The sequence below is a fragment of the Phodopus roborovskii genome, unplaced genomic scaffold (assembly GCF_943737965.1).
Source record: "Phodopus roborovskii unplaced genomic scaffold, PHOROB, whole genome shotgun sequence".
Taxonomy (NCBI): Eukaryota; Metazoa; Chordata; class Mammalia; order Rodentia; family Cricetidae; genus Phodopus; species Phodopus roborovskii.
This window is the reverse complement of record NW_026126517.1, coordinates 37,820,977-37,841,642: the sequence shown is the minus strand read 5'-3', so window position 1 is coordinate 37,841,642 and position 20,666 is coordinate 37,820,977.

Sequence of the window (20,666 nt, the reverse complement as noted above, 5' to 3'; positions counted from 1 at the left end):
TGTGTGTGTGCGCGTGTGTGTGCACACGCACGCACACACACACACACACATGCAGGTGTCTGTCTTTCTCTATCACTCTCTGTCATTTTGTCTTGAGACAGGCTCTCTCATTTAACTTGCCATTTCAGCTAGACTGTCTGACCAGTGAGCTCTTAGGATCTGCCTGTCTCCTGACCCCACCCCAATTCTGGGGTTAGAGATATACACATCCACGCTTAACTTTTTATGCAGGTGCTGGAGATTTGAACTCAGGTCTTCATGATGGCAGAGCAAGTGTTGTTACTTATGAAGCCATCTCCCCGGTGCCTCCTTTGACTTTCAGGTGTTAGTTTGCATTAATAAGCCCTCTCACCCTCAGGCTCTGAGCGGGTTGCCGTGTGAGCAATTCTTTACATTTCATGATGGCCTTTTCTGAGGCTGTGCTTTATAAACATTTTTCATGTCAGAGCCAGTAGGGGTAGGGGTGGGGTGGAGAAAGGATGGCTGCATGTTAGCATCAGGGAAGGGCATAGAGGTACAGAAAATGCTACCTTTAAGGGTAGAATTGCTTAGAATGTGTGGAGTCCTGAGTCCCATCCTTAGGATCAAATCAACAATGAAGTGTCTCACCTTGACCACACCACGAGATCTCTGAACCCTGTGAGCTACTAGGACTGGAGTAGTGAGGGGTACATGGGTGCTGCCTCCTATGTCAGCAGTGGTCCTCTGACCAATATTCAGCCTTTGGATGGTCTGGCCCTTGCTTTTCCCAATTCCAGAGGTCTCTCTTTATTGTGACACAGAAGTCATATTGCATGCTCACGTAGGAACTCTGTTAACTTCCAAAATCAGAGGCTTTTAGAATCAGAATATCACCAAATCAAGTGAGACCTGGTCCCTGGGAATCTACCTGTCAGTGTTCTATTGTGAAGAGACACCATGACCATGGCAAGGCTTACAAAGTAAAGTGTCTAATTGCAACTGGCTTACAGGTCCAGAGGTTTAGTCCATACCATCATGGTGGGAAGCATGGTGGCCCATAGGCAGACATAGTGTGGGAGAAGTGTCTGAGACTTCTACATCTGAATCGGCAGGCAGCAGGAAGAGAGTCACACTAGGCCGGCTTCATCTTCTGAAACATCAAAGCCCACCCATCATGACACACTTCCTCCAAGTCTATGCCTTCTCTAACAAAGTCACACTTCCTAATAGTGTCATTCCCTATGGGCTTATGGGTGCCATTTTCATTCAAACCATTACAGGGATGTATGTACCTTGATTATGGCACTGGGTCCCACTCCATTTTATCACACACTCCCCTAATATTGACGCTGACTTTCATTTCCCTAGTGGTAATATTGTGAAGGACCTGAAACTAACCAATGAACTCCTCTTCTGATGCCCAGCCAGGGTGCAACAGAAACCCACTGCACAGAGGTGATGTGGTGGAAGACAGAGGCGGTAGACACTGGGATGGACTGGGCAGGGGTCACAAAGGCTCCCCATGGAGGTGGGATCACTGCAATAGCCAAGTTTCAGAGGGTTCAACAGGAAACCCATAGAAACCTGGAAAAGTATCACAAGCCAGCATGGAGAGATCTTTGGGGAATAACATAACACAAAGCATGGTGTTCTTCATAAGAGATGACCATGACTAACCACTGAGCATGTGGTCACTTCTTCCTACCCACCCACACTAAGCTACCCCTTTGTAAAGACCCTTCCCCCCCCCCAGCCTCAGGGTTGTCGACATGTGCAAGGTGTGTGGCTAGCCCATCCACCTGAAAATTCTGAACTGTTCTCATCCATCTCTTCTGTATGCATTAGACTCCCTTTTAAGGGGAAGGGTCTTGCTGTGCAGATAAGGCTGACCTCCAGCTCAGCTTCAGTTTCTGGAATGCTGGGGTTGATATTTTCTGGTTTTGCTTTAAGAATCTCTTCGGTTAGGAATCTCTCCTCTCCTCCACTTCTCTTCCCTGCCCTCCCCCTTCTTCCCTTCCCTTTCCTCCCCTCCCCTCCCATCATTTTCCTTCCCTTCCCCTTCCCTCCTTTCTCCTCTCCTCACCCCCTCTCCCTTGTATGCTGTGTATGAAGGTTGAAGTCAAGTTTTATGGACTCTGTGGCCCCTCTAAGCTGGGCTGGTGTTTCTGGTTTTGCTGTAGGCAGCGAGAGCTGGAGACAAGAAAGGTCATGATGGAAGAGAACAAAGGCTAAGGGTTGAGAGCCAGGAGATACTTTTGCAACCTGAAAGTCCAAAGCCGGAAGCCTGTCCTGGGAAGGAATCTGCATGGATTAGGACACTGACCTTAGATGGCCATTTCTTTCCCCAGGCTTGGACTCCTTTTGTTATCCTCTGGGAACCTAGCTGGCCTCCACATGGCCTTGCAGACTGCCTAACTGGAAGCCAAGCCTGAACTCCGCAGTGTGTTGGTCTTGGTTCACAGATGGATGCCCTAAGGAAAGCACGTTTGTATCCTGACGGGTGGGTGGTGTTACAGACTTTCAGGACACTCAGTTCTCACTGTGGCCTGTGTCACACTGCCCACCTGAAGATGCGGAACACCCTGGTGCCTTCCTAGCACATGCTTCACAGAGAAGCAAGCCAGCCTTACCCCAGCCACACTACATCAGGGTCCCTGGTCACAGCACTAGTGTTTGGGAAGTATACCACCCGACTCCAAGGAGTTGTCAAGTTTGAGAGGTACTGTTTTAAGAGAAAATTACCAGTGCCTGCCGGACAGTGGTGGTACACGCCTTTAATCTCAGCACGCAGGGATGCAGAGGCATGCAGGTCTCTGTGAATTCAAAGCCAGCCTGGTCTACAGAGCAAGTTCCAGGACAGCTGGGGCTGTTCCACAGAAAAATCCTGTCTCAAAAAATCAACGAAACAAAGCAAACAGACAAAAATCTAGTGCCCACCATTTTTAGTTACTGCAGCCTTTATACCCTATTTATAAAGACAACAGACAAAGGGTCCACATATGACGATGTGTGTATTTTGTCTTTCTTGTTTAATGTGATGAGGAAGGATAAGGGAGAGGAACTAAAATGGCATATAGGACATGAGAGAGGAAGAGATGTGGACAGAGAGGATACACAGGGGGACCCAGGGTAGAAGGCAATGGAGAGATAAAGAATACTCACTGCAACACACTTTGTTCAATAGGAGCCATGATAACGAATACCTTAAATGCTAATTTAAAAAAGTTTTATTTAAAGAATAAGTAAAATTAAATATACATGTGTGCATACCCACAACTAAATTAAAACATTTAAGAATGTGTTTAAAAAAATAAGGGAGAGGGTAGTCAAAAAAGACACCGATGTTGACCTCTAGCCTCCACACAGGTGCATAAACACATGTAAAGGCATCTGTGCACACATATACATAACTGCCCCCAACAGGTACACCTGACTTTCCTGCCCCTACATGCCTCATTGTGCTGGAATTACAGGCGTGTGTCACTGTGCCTAATGTACTCAGTACGGGGATTGGAACTCAAGGTGTAGTCTGATACCAACATCACAGCATCAGCTCCAAGTTCTATCTTTTTACATTAAAAAACATACAAGATGCTTAGAAGGTTCATGCTCTTTTCGGAGCAGGGTGAAGGAAAAGTACAACAGCAGATGCTGAGTGCATCCTCGGACTCATCCAAACCACAGTCCCCAGACCATTTTCTTCCCACACGTTTGCTGCATCCTGACTACCAGCAAGGCTCTCTTGTGGGCCTGGAAAATAAACAAAAGGGACCCTGTCCCTTCTTGGGGCTTCTTTTCCAGTGGGCAGCCAGGCATCGAGTAAACAGACTGTTGGGTGATGGCCACGCCCCCTCCTTTCACTCTTTCTTTATGTGAGTCATGAAAATCCACTGATAAAATGTTCCATCTCAGGGTTTGCCTATGTGGGGTCCCTAAGAACAAAATGAGATTTTAAAATAAAGTACCTCTTTTTCCTATCCCCCAACCCAAACAGGAAAAAAAAATGTCAAATGAAAAAACTTTTATTTTTATACTTTTCCTCCTTTCCAATCTAGACAGGATCACATATTGCCCAGGCTGACCAAGACTCACTATGTCCCCGAGGATGAACTTTTGAGACTCCTGCTTCCGTTTCCCTAGTGCTGTGATTACAGACGTGCCGCATCGGTCAGTCTGTGCAGTGTTATGTCTGTAATTCTATGTATATTGATGCTCCAAGGATCCATGCCCTTTTCAGGATGAGAGATGAAGCAGACAGTCCATGGTGGCATGCTGGGCATGCTTACTAATTGTGGAAGAGAAGGGGACTTGCTGTTTCATTGCAAATGAGCTACAAGGCCCCCATGGAGCTGAGGCAACTTGGAGTAGGTATCCAATCACTTTGATTGGTAGTAAAAATCTTCCCTTTGTAACGAGGGGCCTTGCCCTAAGGCAAGCTTTCACCAGGCCCTAAGGCAGGGGCAAAGAGGGTGTACTCAAATACAAGCTTTTGGATAATATTTTTTTGTGGGTGAAGAGTCACAAAGGCTCCAATTTGAGAATCCATAGAATGGTAACACCTCATTTAGCGGGTGTCATTAGGGAATGAGGGGTTCCACATAAGTGAGTTTTCCAGATAATTGAACTTTATTCCCCTAAGAGCCAGAGCTTAAAAGACATTAACCACATTGACAGAAGGAGCTCTAAAGCGCGTAGCTCTGCCTCCAGACCCATGGCACCCAGACAGTGGTTTGGCAGCTTCTCAGCAACTTGGGCTGGACCCTCCACATCTGTTTCTGGGTTGGGTTGAGTTACAATGGGTTCTCAGCCCAAGCTGTATATTCAAATCATCCTGAGAGCTCTCAAGACTCCCGATGCCCCTGCTAACCTCAGGCTATTTAATCCAGAGTCTCTGGGTGGTTTACTGAGGCCTGAGGGTTTACCAAACTTCCCCCAGTGATGCCCATATGTAGACAGGTTTGAGGAGTACCATTTTTGTCCAGTAATCGAAAGCAGCATCTAGGGCCCTGTGGTGGCAGCTTAGTCAGTACAGTGCTTGCCTCAAATATATGAAGACCTGAGTTTGAGCTTTAGAATGCACATTAAAGGCAAGTTGTGAGGGGCTGGAGAGATTGCCCAGGGCCTTCTGTTTCTGCAAAGTTCTTTTCCTAGCACCCATGTTGAGTGGCTCACAACCACCTGTAACTCCAGCTTCAGAGGATGTGAAACCTGCTTCTGGCTTCTGGTTTCTGGCCTCTGCAAGCACTCCCCCACCCCCACCCCACACAGCCAGGAGTGGTGGCCCATGCCTGTAATCCCAGCTCTGTTGTGGAGACAAGTGGATTCCTGGAGCTTGCTGGCAGGCCAGCCTAACCTACTACTGGGTGGTCTCCAGGCCAATGGGTAATCTTGTCTGAAAAAATTAGGTAGGTTCAACTAAGCAATGTCCCCTGCCTTCCACATATTTATACACATGTGTGAACCTGTACTAACATGAACAGACACACGTGTACACATGCTCATTGGCCCAGATGCCCTGTATCCTTAATCCCTCCTGTTTCCTGGTAATCTTAGACCTACTTTACAGATGAGAAAAGCAAGCCTCCACATAGTAGGAACTTATCCACTCTCTAGTTAAGGCAGCAGCCCAGCTGTGATGTTTACCTGTCTCCTCCTAAGCTCCACTATATGAGAGCCCAAGCAACACCTCCATTTGAACTGGCAACACCACATTCTCTCCTTGCTGTGGGTGCCTGTGCTTCCTTCCTCATGGGTGGTTCCAGGCTATCTCTGCCCTTGCTGACTATGTACCTGTCTCCACCACATCTCACCATCCTGGTGTCTGAGGGTAGAGCTGCACATTTCCATGTGTGTGTGCCGAGGCCAGGGCAAGATGTCAAGTATCCAGCTCTTTCACTAGGCCTTATCCCTTTGAGACGGTTCTCTCACTGAACCTGGAGCTAGGTTAGCAGCCAACAATCGTCAGCCATCACCCTGTCTCTGCCACCCCTACTATTGGGTTTCAGCCACTCAGGTGGCCATGCGAGGTGGGTACTAGGGATAAAAACGTAGGGATAAAAACTTGCTTACTCAGCAACTATTCTTACTCAGTGACCATCTCCCCACCGTATGAGGTTCTGATCTGCCTGTGGCTTCGGTGTCCAGGGTTTTCAGCTAGACTGGCTGGCCATTGTGCCCCAGGGTTCAACCTGCTTTTGTCTCTCTAGCTCTGTCCAGCTCTGAGATTACAAGTGTGTGCCACCACACTTTTTTTTTTTTTTTTAATGTGGGGTATGGAAATCAAACTTCTCAGGTCCTCATGCACACGTGATAGGTACTTTATCAACTGAGTCATCTTTCCAGCTCCAGAAAGGTTGGAAGGAGCATGAGCTTGAGGCAATATCACTGGATAGCTATCATTTTGCACAGTATGCTGGTTGGGTTCTGTCAACTTGACACAAACCTAAACATCCTGGAAGAGGGAATCTTAACTGAGAAAATGCCACCATAAGAATGACCTGTAAGTGATGGGAAGATGTCATTCTGTAAATATGCTTCTCTTATTGGTTAAGGAATGCAGCACTGTTGGCCAATAGGAAGACAAGATAGGTGGGACTAGGAGACAAGGAGGATTCTGGGAGATGTAGGAGGAGAGTCAAGATTAGGGACTTGAGAGAAGAGGTCCAGACCTTCTTTTTGGTAAGATAAGACCACATGGAAACACTTAGATTAATAGAAATGGGTTGATATGTAAGACAGAGCTAGCTAATAAGAAACACTAGTAACAGGCCAAAAGATTTGTATCTAATGCAGGGTATCTCTGTGTTATTTGGGGCCAACACAACTATGGGACCAGGCTGGTAGGAAAAACTTTTTGTAACATGTAGGTAATGATTGGTGTGGGAGGGCCCAGACCATTATGGGTGATGCCATCCCTGAACAGGTGGCCCTGAGTTGTATAAGAACTCAGGTTTAGCTGCAAGTCCTTCCATGGTCCTCTCTTGGGCAGCTCTGTCACCTCTTTAGCCTCTCCACTTCCTTCCTGTCTGTGCAAACCAGGCCTTGAACTTGTTCTGTTCCTGGGTATACTCTCTTTGATGCCTTTGTGCTCGGCTTTCTGGAAACTTTGCTTCTTCTGCCATCAAACTCCTCTCCAATGCCTCCTAATCTAAGGTTGCTGACTGGAGCGGGCCCTGAACACGACAGAAAGGCCCCTTAGGGCCTTTCCTCACCATAGCCCAAGTCCTGGCAACCTGGCTGTATGTTCTCCATTTGTGGCCTGGGCTGGCCCTGCCCACCTCAGGAAGGCTTAGAATACACAGAGTTGTAAAGTTCCCAGCACAGATGACATCCAGATTGTAGCCCCATCCTCCTAGAGAAGCAGACCAAACCTCCCCAGATCCTGCTGTGGAGTAGGCCTGCTGCCCCATAGGACCCTGCTTGTTCCCTATGAGCATGAGCTGCTCCCACGCTTCTGGCTCACTTCATGCCCATGTGCATTGGGTTCTCCATAGCTAGGCCTCGGCTCATGGGTAGGGGATCCTTTCCAGCTTAGGTGGGTGCCATAGGCTCAGCCAGGGAGCAGAGGACCCTATGTTCCAACTAGGACCTAAATGTGTCCTCACACAACGCCTCATCCCCCTGGACCACTGGAACTCAGGCCTTGACACACTTGAGCACCAGCAAGTTTCCAAGAGCAAACAAGGGTGAAGTATTTCAAAACCTGGTCTTTCACCAGGAATGGCCCTTCAGAGGGGCCCAAAACACACAGCCCAGTGTTTGCACTTCAAAGAGAGGGAGGCCCAGCCAGGCTCTGCGGGTAGCCAGGTCTTCCCTGTGTCAACAAGGGAAAGAAAAACAGCCCAGCTGTCTGGCCAACCTGACAAGGGGGTTTTCCAACCAACTGGGGCTGGAACAGGGAGGGAGTGGGGGGGGGGGGAGGAGCTGCCAGCTCTCCCTTTACAGTCCTACAGACTCTGGAGAGCTCCGGGCTTTCTTGGTGCTGTCAGAAATCTCCAGGGAATTCCCCGAGAACAGTGATGTCTGCAACTATGCTCCCCTCTCTAATCTGGACAAAATCAGTCACACTACTGTCCCCATTTAGTGGATGGGAAGGCTGAGGCTCAGAGATGCTTGGGTGACATATTTATAAGAGATACAACTGGCTTTCAATAATGCCCACCTTGGGGACACCTGGGCAGGGATAGTTTTAAGCCCAACATGAGCTTGTGAACTTAACTCTTAAAATATGAATTTGGGTCCCCCCCCCATTCTTTTTTTTGTTTGTTTGTTTCTTGAGGCTCAATTGTCTGGTTCTGGGACATGAACTTTGTAGATGACAGCATAGATTAACAGTACTAAAGGTTGGGCATTCCTAGTTACAGCTTGCCTTTGCTCCTTTCCTAAGCTATGCCCTCCTTTCATGGTCTCCCCAGCCCAGCTCCGGCCCAATGGGAGCTGCAGAGAGGAACAGGATACAGCCTTTGCCTTCAAGGAGCTGTGAGCTAAGGGGCAGATGGGTTTGTGGAGCAGCGGTCGCTCTGTGAGAACCAAGGGCTCTGAATCCCGGGATAGGGCATGGGAGCATTCACTACTATGGAGCTGTGCACAGAAGCCTTAGCATTTGCCAAGTAAGAAGAGGGCACTGCAACCTTGTCCCAGCCAAGCCCAGTCAACTGTTCCTTGTGAACCCAAAGCATGTTTGTGCTGCAGGCAGAGAACCACTTACTCCAAAGCCTGAGGTTAGGTGGAGCAGTGGGTGGCACTTCTGGGGAACTCAAGGGACTTTGGGGAGACCAGGCCGCTGTGATCCCTGAGTGCTAGGGTCATGTGCACTAGAAGAGCTCTGTCATGACCTCTCTGGGCACAGCAGCCCCCAGAGGACCACAGTGACTGTTTCTCAAGGCCAGAGGCAAGCATTGGGTGATAATCCATCAGTACCTGCTAACTCCAGTGGGCCCACATCTTGCCAAAGACTCCTTTCTGTGCCCAAACTATGGGTGCCCCTGCCCCCATGGGACTGATGACAGCAGGGCACCTCTCTCTGTGAGTCAGGAGAATGGGTTGCCTTGTGGTATGAGCAGGAGGAGGCCCTTCATTTCCCTCTCTGCAGATCTCGAGGGGGGGAGGGAAGTCTCTGAATTTCTGGCTTGAACATATCTTCTAGGTGGAGATGAATGTGCTGGTGATTGGTTCATTCCGGTGCTGTGAAATGGAGATAATTACAGCTCTCCTGGCTCCTTGTTGGGGTTACCGTGCACATCAGATGAAGGGGCAAGCATGCAAGTGTCCTTTAAACTGTTGAGTACAGGAGAGTGTTGAATCACCCTAGTGCTTCAAGGACCTCAGGGACCATTCAACCCAGTTCACTCCTATTCCAGGAGAGAAAACAAGTTTAGAGTAGCTTCAACTTGCCCAAGTCCAAGTTAGAAGTGCCTTCTCTCCCCCTCACCTCCCTGTTGCTGCTGTGATTCAGAAGCCTTGCAACATTTTGTCATCAAAAAACCCAAAACAAACAAACCAAAAAAAAAAAAAAAAAAAAAAAGAAACTCAACCACTACCCAGCCGATCTTTGGCACAGAGCATCTTCTTGCCTTCAAAGGAAAGAGGAAATTAAAAAAGGCCAAGTGCCACTGACCGCAGAGCAGTTGATCCCTGGAACAACCAGCCACACTCTGCCACCAGGAACCCACCCTGATGGAAACTGGCTTCCCTGCTTTCCACCGACCAAACGTGGTCTGTTCCTGGTGGCTTGGTGGTCAATGTCTTCCTGTCACTAAGCTCCTCTAAATCACCTGGGAGGTTGTTTTGACATTTGATTAGCCACAGCAAGTTACTTGTGAGTGCTTGAGCGAGCCAGCTCTTTGCAATCACTGTGCTGAGTGCTTTTGCCTGTTAGAGATACGGCTGTATCAGGAGGGAAAGTGATGGTGGGCAGGGCTCCAAGAGGGAAGATAAGTGGGCTGTTGGGAGAAATTAATATGAAGAAAGGAAGTGGCGAGTGAAGTCCAATGAAAGCCAGTTCTGACGATATCCATGACTCATAAATTTCGTTGATACTAGGGATGTGACATCCCTGCTCCCCCTTAGCTGGTAAACCCCATGTCCTCAGGACGACCCTGGGGGAGGAGTTGGGAGGGACAGGCGCTGGAAAGCCCATATAACTTTTAGGCAGAGCTTACAGGAATCATCCTACAAAACGTAAATTTTAGGTTAGAGTCAGGGCAGAAGGGTGACCCTGGAGGAATGCAGGGGATGACAATGCTGGGGATGGGACAGATGTTGGATGGACTCAAGGCAACTGAATCTGAACTCTTTTAGCAAGGCTGTTCTGGTTAACCCAGTCCTAGTTGTTTATCACAGGCACTCCCTCAAGCGTCATGCATTCCAGTCTGTCCTTTAACTCCCTATGTAGCCAAGGATGACTTTGAACTTTTTTCCTCTCCAGGACTGGGATTACAGGTGTGCATCAACAGGCCTGGTCCTTTGTAGTGCTAGGAATCGAACCTTCATTATATTCTACCCACTGAGACACACCCCAGTTCCCCTTCATTATTCTTAACTATTGTGAATGCCATGTGAATTAGGTTCCACCTACATCTCAGCCCTTGGAGTCCAGCATGCCTTCCATAGAATCTAAGTTTAGGCCAATGTGTGATTCTGAGCAGGGCTTTTGAAATGTTGTTGGCAGTCACTCAGGGGCCCCACACTTTCTGCAAACTCAAGGCAACTTGGCAGCTGCCCATCCAATGCCATCACCCCTATGCCTAGCACCAAGTGCTCCAGGCCTGATGCCATGTTGGGGGAGAGGACAGTTCAGGGTACAGGGAGGATAGTAGAGAAAGAGAGAGGGTCATAATGAGAATCTAGGGATGCACATGGCCCAGGACACGAGGGTGAGGGAAATGGGCTGAGTGCCACACCAAAGGACTTCTAGGAACCTCAAGTTTGCAAATACTACCTGTCATCACTGTAAGGCCCTAAGGACTCTTTGCTTAGAAAGGCTACCCCCTTTGAGCTAAGGGAAGGCCTTGTTTGGAGATGGACCCACTCCAGAGTCCTCAGGTGTGAACCCTCAATAAAGCCAACTTCAGAACACCCAAACAGGCTGGGAGGCCACAGGAGTCTGGAAAACAGGCCTTTCACAGGATACAGAGCCTGTCATGCTTCAGCTCAGCTCCAAGCCTGGGTGACACCTGTGACCATCTCAACCTCAGGCCTACAATGGAGACCTCAGAGTTGACTCCTGGGCTGCTAGAGCCAACTGTTTTCTGGTTTATGGTGACTCGTTCGGCACTACATGCTGGGCACTGCATCTAGGCTTGCCTGACTAGCCAAGGCTGGAAGTAGCCGCACCATATCCCTTGGGTTTCTGGAGCTTCCTTCCCAGTAAGACTGTGATAGTCAGAAGGTGGAACAGTATCAGCGGCTGTTTGGATGACTCCACTGAAGCGCACACTCATGGACTGGAGAAGAGCTCAGTTGGGACAGGGCTTGCCTGGCATGCATGAAGCCCCGTATTCAATCCCCAGCACTGATTAAACCAGGTGTCATGATGCATGTCTGTAATCCCAGCACTTGGGAGCTGAATATAGGTGGATCAGGAGTTCAAGGTCATCCTTGGTTACTCAGCCAGCTTGAAGCCAGCATGGGATACTTGAGACCTTGGGTCCTGTGCAAAACAGGAAAGATTCTGTGATAAGTGAGATCAGTCTTCAAGACTTTCAGAACGGTGACCCAGCCAGTTAAGGTGGCAACCCTCGGAGTAGAGGAGGGCACAGAACCCAACAAGATTCACTTCAGAGGCTTACACTAGGCCCTTGCACATTCTCAGCATGCCCAGAAACGCACCTTGGGACATCTGATCTTACAGGGACAGGAAGAGGGTGATGTGTATGTCACAGACTAGACCATCTGTGCTTTGAGCCAGGCATTTTCTGAGCATTTCTCAGTATTAAGCACTTAGTTCTTCACAGCCTTGTGATGTAGCTGCCTTGTTGTGTCTATTTCACCAGTTCATGACTTGGGGAAGTCATAGCATTTCCAGAAGTCTGTCTACTGCAGTGCCTCATACCTGAGACACAGGTGACCTTGGGGAATCCACTTTAGAAAAGTCAGGACTCTCCTAAAGTCTTTGGGGTCTGCCAAAGTTAAGATGGAGCCTCAAGGGGACTGGGGGGCACTGCATGAAAAAGGAGGGGGAGGATGGTCAAAATAGACACATTGCAATTTTCCAATTTTTAAAGAGGAAGACATTGAAAAATGGTATTAGAAGAAATACAGGGAGAAAAACTTCCATTGTCTCAATACCCCAGTGCCACTGATCTTAATATTTTATGTATAGCCTGCTACTCTTAGGGGATGTGGGAAAAGTATACCCTCTCATGTTGCAGAGGAAATGCAAAGTGACACAATACTGTTGGAGGCACCTTGGCAACAGCTCCTAAACTAAAAATAAAAATAATAAAATAAATTGCACCCCCTTTGACCTAGCAATCTCACTCCTGGGAATCTGGCCTGGGGAGATTAAAAACTCCATCAGGTATAAACATAAGTACAAGGATGTTTATTACAGCATGCCCAAACACACACACACACACACACACACACACACACACACACACACAGAGAGAGAGAGAGAGAGAGAGAGAGAGAGAGAAAGAAAGAGAGAGAGGAGAAAACACAGTGCCGACCCCCTGTGAAGAAAATGTTGAACACATGATAATACATAAATAATGAACACTTATAAACCCATTAAAAAGAATCAGCACCAATTAACTGGGGATGGGGAGATAATGTTGAGAGAAAAAAGCAAGATGCAGGAAAATGTGTGCAATATGATCCATACTTTGGATAACGCTATGACAGGCTTTTGTGTTTCTTATCTAAATAAAGTCCATTTAGGATGGGACCCACTTATGTATGAACACTGAAGAATATATACTAAATTCACTGGTGGCCTAGTTACCTCTAATCGTTGACTTGAGACAGCCAGACTAGAGCCATCTGAGAGGAAAGCCTAGGTTAAGGGATTGCTTAGATCAGATTGCCCTCAGGGGGACTGTCCTGATTGTTAGTTGCTGTAGGAGGCACCAGCCTACGGTGGGTGGCACCGTCTCTAGCTATGGTGGCATGGGCTGTATAAGAGGAAAGTAGCTGAGCATAGGTCTACAAACAAGCAGAGTCCCTCCATGGTTCTGCTTCTAGTTTCTACTTGAGTTCCTGCTCTGATTTCCCTCAGTGATGGACTGTGAACTTGAAGTGTGAGCCAAATCAACCCTTTCCTCCCTCAAGTTACTTTTGGTCAAGTATTTTTGCCACACTAAGAGAAAGAACCTGACACTTTGTTATCTGAGATAGGGGAGTGGTATGGAGGGAATCTGGACATGAGGGGACATGGTCACAGAGGTGACAATGTGAAAACTGGAGGAGACAGGATTCTTAGAAGAAAAAGGAGAAAAAACAAACTACTTCCTCCCCACCAGTCTCTTTGCACCATATAATCTCCCTGCAGCCAAGTCCTAGCTTGCTTCCTATGCCTAAATAGCCTAATGCTGAACACAAAAACACAGTCATATAGCACACAGGAAGCCCCTAGTTCAAAGCCCCATGTGTCTGCAGGCCTGTGTTTCAAGTTCTTTCCACCTGTCTGGGACTGTGTCTGTCCAGTTTCAAGTCCTTTTCACCTATGTCTGTCCAGCAGCCATGTACTATCTGTTATCTGGGGATGCTTTCCAAAGTGACCATCGCCTGCCAAGCCACTGGGACTCTCCAACAACCACTAAGAACAGTACTGTTCCCAGAAACAACACATGGCTTCTGAGGCAATGGAAGCTGCTAGAACTACATGCAAGGCCTACACACATAATCTGTTCTGATTCCTCCCTCCTGGGACTCCTGGGCTTTATGTAACAGGAAGTTAGGCTAAATCAGACAAAATGAACTTAATGGAAGACTCTGGAGAAGTACTGGCCCCTGAGCATCCCTGGGGCAGCAACTGTCCACCTACAGGACAAGAATAAGGAGGCCTATACTCTTGGTGAGGGAAGGAGCCCAGCCTTATCCTCTCAGCCTCTGCTTAAGAGTCTGTTGGTCCTGAGCCTGGTGGTGGGGCAGTGGAGGCACACACCTTTAATCCCAGCACTGGGGAGGCAGAGGCAGGTGGATTTCTGAGTTCCAGGCCAGCCTGGTCTACAGAGTGAGATCCACGACAGACAGGCCTACACAGAGAACCCCTATTGAGATAAACCAACAAGAGTCTATAGAGCCTACCATTGGACCCTGGCTGCAGCAGGGCAGTGGGAGTATGGTCTCAGCAGAGTGAGCCTCTGCTAACCTCTCATCCTAGTGAGCCACAGTCCTGCCACATTTACAGCAGCTCAGAAGGAATTGGTGGTACCTGGAGAGTGGATTAGGATACTGGGGCCTCAGAGACGTAACTGTCTACTTACCACTGCCTCATCCAGGCCAAGGCTAGGGACATGGGCTGAGCTGCTTTTCACTTAAGATTCTTGGGGTCATAATTAACAGAAACAAATTCAAGTCAACGTCACGAAAGGCTTTGGCCTAAGGAAACACAAACTCGTGGGATCCAAGCCCCACGAAGGACCATTAGTAACCAGCTCCTCCCTTGGCCTGTCCAGTTAACACAGCTTCTCCAGCTGACTTCCCCACTGATTGTCTAAGTCTCTCCTTCCTGCAGACCGTCTCTCCAGATGACTGACTGTCTGCCCTTCATGCCCATACACCTGGAACTCTTCCAGCCCACAGTGCCTTCATTTACATTTCCAGTGTTTGAGAAAGCAGCCCAGCTGTCCGACTCTCAAATTCATTACCAAGTTCCCAAAAGAGAGCATTGGATTGGCTGTGCTTGGGTGTGGTGCTCATCTTTGCTCCAATCAGCAGTGAGCTGATAGGCAGGGGCCATGTAAATGAGACAGCCAAGGAGCTCAGGGCTGGGTGAGAAACCCTCAACCATGGGCAATGGGAACCCAGGAGAGAAGAGAGAGAAAACCAAGCCTGAGGTGCTGACTCAGACCAAGAGTATCTCTGAAACCACAGAACGTCAGAGACCAAAAATATGGACACCCTAGAGGGGATCAGAGCAAGGAACAGGAAAGCGAAAGAATCAGGTTGGGAGCAAACAGGAAGCCTCAGCCCTGTTCATGAACTCAGTAAAGAAGTGAGGCTTGCTGCTTGCACTTGGCAGTTACACTGAGGTATAATGTGGGGATGGGTCAGCCTGGCTTCAGAAACCACACAGGGAGCTGACATTTACAAGGGAGTCGGAGAAAATTGAAAATTAATTCTTACTTTTCTCAAAGTAATATAAATGAATCTAAACGGCTTTGTATGCAAACGAGCCATTCCCCCTGCCCCAGAGTGCGCACACCTCCATTACTCTCCAAGGAAAACAGTTTCACACACTTTAGCTACTGCTTCTCTCATTTATCCAGTTTTTACATTTATTTTATTTTAGCGTGTGTGTGTGTGTGTGTGTGTGTGTGTGTGTGTGTGTGTGTGTGTGTGTGTGTGTGCGCGCGCGCGCACGCGCCGCTAAGCAGCACTTGTTTTGAGGTTAGAGGACAATTTGCATAGGTCATCAAGTTCAGCTAGCTGCAAGCACCTTTGCCTACTGAGCTAGTATACGGGCCAGATTTTTTTCCACTCATTAAAAGGCAGACTTAGAGCTGGGCAGTGGTGGCATACCCCTTTAACCAGCACTGGGGAAGCAGAGGCGGGCAGATCTCTGAGTTTGAGGCCAGCCTGGTTTACAGAGTGAGTTCCAGGACAGCCAGGGCTACACAGAGAAACCCTGTCTCAAAAAACACAACAAAACAAAAAACTCACAAAAAAAGAAAAAGAAATAAGAAAATAAAATCTACCTTTTATTGGGGGGAAATAGCTCAGTCAGCAAACTATTTGCTTTATGTCATGAGGTGAGGGCTGCTGGAGTTTGATCCCAGCTCTCTATTTATCTGCCTATGTCTCCACAAGCCTTGCTCTGGAGCTGCCCACAAGACCTATTGACTTCAGGCTCTGGTCATTGGGGATTTAGCTGCTGTGCCTGCTCAGAGGCTCTCTCTCCCTTCCTGTTGTCCATTAAATCACAGTTTGGGTCTGTGTTTACATTACCATGGCTGTAACACCATTCCCCCATGACTAAGATTCCATTCCCCTTCTGGTATGTCTTCTTGGCTTTTCTTGGTATTACATTTCTTTGTCTTTATCATTTGCTCACTTTTCTCTGTTCTAAGAGCTCCACTGAATGCATACCAATGTTGCTTTCTAAAATTCTAAAACAGCACCTTGGATATTTAAGTTTTACCTCCATACCTCTCTCCCATCTCACCCCTCGGTTGTGTTTCTGTGACTGTTACTGATGATTAGGGTGTGGGTTGGGTATTTCCAGGCTCTCGGCCTTTATTCAAGGAGTTGAAGTGAAGGCTCACACAGATTGCACACATAGCAAGGACATTTGACTCAAAGCAGAACTATAGGAAAGGGTCAGAATATACTGCAAGGCAACATCAAGCCACAGAGGCGGGGAAGTTCGCCAGTGCTCTGATTACTGTGTAGGCCTCTCCTTTATGGGGCTGAAGAGAAGGAATTTGACTACTAGGGGTGGGATGAGGATGGTTTTATGTTTTGATTGGTAGATTTGCTCTTATAAAGTTTTCTACTGTATATATCCCTTCCCATAATGCATCTGATTTTAATCATCTTTAGACCTAATTATATATAAGCAAATAGGAGATTCTCCCTTAAATGTTCACTGGAGGACATAATTTTACCTCAGTAGGCATGTGACCCAAACAAGTTCTGACTAGATTGGTCTTCCTAGACTTAGACCAGAGAAATAGAGACTGTCCAATGTTGATGGTTGTTCAGAGAGGGCCGGACATAGGTGGGTTTCTGAGGTTGCTAGGAGTCTGTGTGCATAGTGCACAGGTAGAAAAGTTAGGCTGCCATTGGTACTTCATCAGAAGAGGGAAATGGTCATAGACCAAACCAAGCAGATGCCAAGTTGTCAGGCTATCTCCAGTGCTTATACAGCTCCCTCATGCTCAGATGCGTAGGGCCACTCCACCCCAGTCCTCTGAAATGCTGCCAACTTCCTAGGTGAGATCTTCTACTTTCCATGTCCTACATGTTCCCTTTTTAGGTTTGTTTGTTTGTTTACTCTCTTGTTTGTTTGAGGCCCATCCTTTACTAACTTCCTAAGATAAGGTGCATGGGATTCAATGTCTTGCTGGTCTAAAAATGCATCCATTCCATATTCATGCTTGATTTATGATCTGGCTAAGCTAAATAGATTTTTGTTGAGAGTGACATTTTCTGTCATGTGCTGAAAACTTGATGCCTTGCTTTCTACTTCTGTGGTTTCAAATGAACTCAAACACCATGCTATGACTGCTGTGGTGGCGGTGATGGGTATCCTGAGAGGGCAGTTGCCCCATCTGGGGACTTTCAGTAACCTTCAACTCTGTGCATCATTGTGGAGTTTTTGCAGAGTGGCAGCTTTGACACTAAGAGTCTCTCTGGAATTCCTTACAACAGACCCACGTTTCTCCCTGGGATCCCCTCTGGGAGGGCTGTGGTCTGTGGCTCTCACCACTTTGCTGTGTCATGACCCTCACCCCATCCCTCTGCTTTCCAGAGCCTAGGCAATTGTTGAAGTCTCTCATTCCCTGATATCACAGACTACTTCAGACTTCGAATTTTAGTCATCTTCTTCCTTTATTGTCAATTTAATGAAATGTTGCTAGTGAGAGAAAGTCAAGATATATTTAATCAACTATATTTAACCAGATTGGGACCATTTCTCCTACTGTTAAAACATCTTCTTTTTCCCCTTATAGCTGTAAGGTTTTTTTGTTTGTTTGTTTTTGTTTTTTGTAGCTGTAAGTTTTATGGACTTCTTTCTTTATTGTGATATAATATTTCATATCTCATCAAGAAGACATTGCTAACCAGCAATTCCCTTATTGCTTGGCATTTATTTGGTTTTGCTTTTCCCCACCAGGAGGGCCTGTGTGCTCTTGCACTTTGTGTCCTTGCCTTAGGACGGCTACAAAGGACACAAACCATTGTAAAAGCCTGACACATTCTGCCAGGCTGCCATCTAAGAGCTTTTACACTTGTGGGCGAGAGAAAGAAACAGAGTCTTGAGAAACCACCAGACTTGGGTTTTGGTGGCTGTATGTGGTGTCTTATTTAAAATTCTGATCGCCTGTGATCTTCCTTAACACCCTGTGCTGGAGAATCTAGGGAAGCTAACAAAGGCATCCATTCTTGCTGAGAAATGTCTGTATGCTTGTCTCAACCAATTAGGAAGAAAAAAAATACTCAGGGAAGGAAAGAATGTGGTCTCCCCTACCCAACCTCCCTTTCCTGCTCACCTTCCCTACTCTCTCTCCCTCCACCCCCTTATGTCCACTGAACTGGGATGGATTCTTGCTGTGAATCCCAGGCTAGTCTGGAACTTGCCATCCTCCTGCTTCAGCCTCCTGAATAGCTTCAATAATTGGGGCTACAGGTACACACTATTGTAACCTCCCCCCCTTCCTGGCCAGTACTGAGGATTGAACCCAGGGCCTGGAATATTCCAGACAAGCTCTCTATCACTGAGTGACATCCTCTGCCCTTTAGTTTTGCCTTTAATGTTGAGTTATAATCTCATTACACTGCCTAGGCTGACCTTGAGCTCACTACCTTCCTGTCTCAGCCTCCTGAGTACCTACAATTACAAGTCAGGCTTGTACCATCATGCCCGGGTTCAGCCCCTTTCTTTACAGGGTTTCATTTTGCAGATGGGGGGGCAGGGCCCAGAGAGAGAAAGGAGCCACTGCTGAGCCAGGGCCATAGAAAAGCTTGTGTGGTTGGGAAAGAGCCTAGGGTGCTGGTGCTGCCTAGCTGAGGGAATCTCTCTGAGTCAGGCAGGTCAGGAGCATGGCTGGTATTGAAAGCAGCTTGCTTGTGACAAACAGCATCCTTGTAGCAGTACAAGGTAGGCTGTGGCTTACCTCTAGCACAGAGCTCTAGCACAGCATACTTAGTAGGAAGCTCTGCAGGATGAGTAGTAAATTGGAGCTCCTGGTGCCTGTGGCTGTCAGAGGTCTTCCTTCCTGCAATAAGAGCTGATGTGAGGCCGACTGGGCAGTGATACTCAGTGTGAGTCCCAGCATCCCTAAGTGCCTGATGGCTTAAATGCTATCCAGGCCATTGGGTGCCCCTCCCTATATATAAAGTATTGCTTTGATTACTAGGTCTTTCTAAACTCCTAACTGACCATGGCTTTGTGGTGCCCAGAAGGTTAAGTTGGGGATGGATGGATGTGTGGAAGCAGGACTTCTGTATCACCCCTTTCCTCCAGAGCCTGGCGTCCCTATGCTCTACAGAGTGGAGAGACAGGCTTTGATGATGCCTGCCCAGAGCCATCTTGACTCCACTATTCACCCTCAAACCTTGAGCACATCAGGCTGAGCCCTAGGGGCCTTCTTTGTATAGCAGAAGGTGTGAGTATGAACATGTGAAGTCATTGACAATTTTCCCCTCCCTGTACTTGAGATTGGACCTAGGCCCCTCATAGGTAAGTGCTCTACCATTGAGCTACATTATATCTCAAATAATTTTTTAGTTTTCATTTTAAGACAGGACCTAGGCAAGCCTTAAACTTGCTGAACTTACAACCCTCCAGACTCAACCATCCTCTCTAGTAGCTGGGATAATAGGCCTATGCCATCCAGACCAGCTTGTATTGATTGATTGATTGATTGATTGATTGATTGATTGATTGAGCCAGGGTTTCATGCACTCTGTGAGCAGGCCTCAAAATCTCCACATAGCTGAGGATGACCTTGAACTTCTGCTCGCCCTGCTTCCACCTCCCAAGTATTGCACATCTGGTTTGTGTGGTACTGAAGAGAGGACCCAGGATCTCATGTATGCCAGGTAAGCTCTCTACCATCTGAGCCATATCTTCACCCCCTTTACAGTTATCCTTGAAAATAGAAACAACAGATCTCATAGGGACCTGATTCCTAAAGCCACCTGCCTTCAATATCATGAGGATAGAACAGAGTCCTCTCTACAGTCAATGCCTAGCATATGTCTGAAATGAGGTAACCAGTGATGTCAGGGCCATCTTCTAAACTCAGGCTAAAGTGAGGAAGAGAGCAGCAACAATCAGGAAGGCAAGGTTGACTTAAAGCTGGTATTCATTCATAGCCTCTCCTCCAATCAGGGAGTGTTGACAGGATGACCTCCATTTCCCAGGCCAGGACACTAAGGTACACGGAAGTTTAGTAGATTGTTTCAGGCCATATAGGTAATCAAGCTGGGAGTAGACTCCAGATTCTGACTCTAGAGCCCAAAGGCTCACCCTGAAGCACTCTGCACTTCCTGAGCACTCCTCACTGGAGGAGAAGGTGTTCAGGATGCAGTGGTCTTCCCTCATCTAGAATTCAGAACGTAAGCAAGGCTATTCGGAGTTATCCCCTATAAATGAATACATCTTTGGTGTATTTGTTTGGTATGTATTTACAATAAGAACCATCAGACTGTGCTGTGGGAGAAGTCTTGTCTCCATTTTACAAAAGGAACTCGGGCCTAAAGTGATTTTTGAACCTATCTGAGGTCACTCCTCAGGAGACAGAACAGGCAGATCCACTTCCAAGCAGTCAAGGCTCTAAAACCTATGCTTTGTCCATGGCCGGGCCGCAGTG